Source organism: Empidonax traillii, unplaced genomic scaffold (assembly GCF_003031625.1).
Source record: "Empidonax traillii isolate 1590-97213 ecotype Southwest subspecies unplaced genomic scaffold, ASM303162v1 scaffold823:size356304, whole genome shotgun sequence".
In the NCBI taxonomy this organism is placed as follows: Eukaryota; Metazoa; Chordata; class Aves; order Passeriformes; family Tyrannidae; genus Empidonax; species Empidonax traillii.
In genome coordinates this window covers 228,281-230,069 of record NW_020956016.1, presented here as the reverse complement: position 1 = coordinate 230,069, position 1,789 = coordinate 228,281, and the positions used below count along the sequence as shown (strand labels likewise).

General features: G+C 39.6%; 1 protein-coding gene across 6 annotated transcripts in view; it reads left to right on the top strand.

Annotated features, from left to right (window-relative positions):
- Positions 1-1,392: 1,392 nt before the first annotated feature.
- The window catches only part of LOC114066885 (ATPase family AAA domain-containing protein 2-like), a 23,344-nt gene continuing 22,947 nt past the window's right edge, over positions 1,393-1,789 (top strand). Inside the window, exon 1 of one of the 6 annotated variants that reach the window (XM_027901928.1) lies at positions 1,393-1,477. The gene's annotated coding sequence lies outside the window, so the exon portion shown is untranslated. Of the gene's footprint in view, positions 1,552-1,789 lie in introns of all 6 variants that reach the window. The other 5 variants (XM_027901932.1, XM_027901931.1, XM_027901930.1 and 2 more) reach the window with 5 other exon arrangements.

Genomic DNA, 1,789 nt, shown 5'->3' with positions numbered 1-1,789 from the left:
ATAAACTCTACACATATATATTTACAAACACCGATTATTCAGTGTTGTTTCACTCTAATCCACCGCAAGGGATTTATTAACAAGAACCTGGGTTACCCTCCCCTTCTGGGCCAGGTCATAACAGAACTGCCTATAGCTGTAAGGCTTGGATGGGCTTAGGCCTCCTGACTTTTGCTTTTGATAGATGATCCACACTGTGGGTTTTGCTAAGGTTCCCCACATCTCAGTTTCCACATCTGCTGAAACAGAAAAATTGTGTTTTAACAACTTACATGTCAAAGAGTATTCATTTGTGACCTTCTCTTCTGGATCACTGTTAGAAATTATTTTTGTATTTATTATATTTATTGCTTTTTATGCCTTATTCCAAGTGATGGGGGAGCCTGAGCATTCCCTATTCTTACTGGCTTGACTTGGAGGGCTATGAGCTACATGCACTTTAGGAACTTTGAAGCTGTTTCTGTACTGCTTTGAAACAAGAAAGGATCCATTTTAAATTAGCAGGTCTGGATAGCTTCTATCATCCTGTTGAGGAGTTTGACTCTTAATGTTGATTTTCAATAATTCTTGCTACACAGGGAAAATTTCCAGAGTGAAAAAGAAAGTGAACGTGCCAATATATAAAAAGAATAACAGAGATAACCACTATAGTTATAGACTTGTCAGTATCATGTAAATCCTTGAAAAAAATAATGGAAAAGCAAATGTAAAACTGAATTAATAAATAATTAAAAGTGAGTAGCAGAATTAATGCAAGTTCATTTGTGTTTATGGAAAATAATCCTATCAAACCATCTTTATGTTATATTTTCTGTAATGTTGGTTGATTAAAAGATGAAGAAAGTGAGGCTTTGGAAATCCATTGAAGCTGAAGACTTTGACAAGCTTGTTACACCACTGCAAATCAATCTTTTTCTTTGGCAAACTTAGAACAAGGGAAGTAGTTTTTTTAATCATGCAAAGCTACTAAAATGAGCCTTATTAGCAAGCCTCTGTGCTATGGCATAGTATTGGCTAGGGACTTTCTCATTCTTTTGACAACAGAAAAAGGTGCTGTTGCTCCTGACAGCAAGAGGTAAATATATTCAGCGGTTAGGATGAGAAATCCCTACGTGCTGCTACTTATATGGTATGTCGTTATTGTGAGGGTGATGAGGTACTGGAACAGGTTGTACAGAGAACCTGTGGATGCCACATCTCTGGAAGAGCCAGGCTGGATGAGGCTGGGAGCAATCTAGTCTAGTGGAAGGTGTCCCTACCCATGGCAGGGGTGTTGGAACTAGATGATCTTTAAAGGTCCCTTCTAACACAAACCATTCAAAGTTTCTGTGATCATTAAGTGGTGTGTGGCAGGTGCCCTCTATAGTAGAGTCCCACCAGGGACCTGGGGGTTGAGCATGGTCAGGTCTGGAACTTTTTGGGGCATTGCCAAGCAACTTCACAAACATTCCATGAATGTTCCATTGCAGTTGCTCAGGTAAAGTCTCCTGCTTGTGGCTTGTTTTAAAACTTACAGGTCTGAGAGTGTGTGTGGGAGGATGTATTTGGCAGGTGCTTCATGTGTAAAGAATTTGGGCACAGCCAATGCTTAAATTGGCCTCTGGTGTCTTTATTTTGGGATTGCCAGTTGCAGAGAGATCTTCACACCAGAGCATCTTTTATATGTGGGCTGGTTCTTGTGAACTGAAACGATCACTTTATGTTGTGACTTTGAGCAGATTTATCTTGCCCTCTCAATCAATCTTCTTGGCACCAGAAGCACCTTCGTGTTTAATTAACTTTTCTTTCA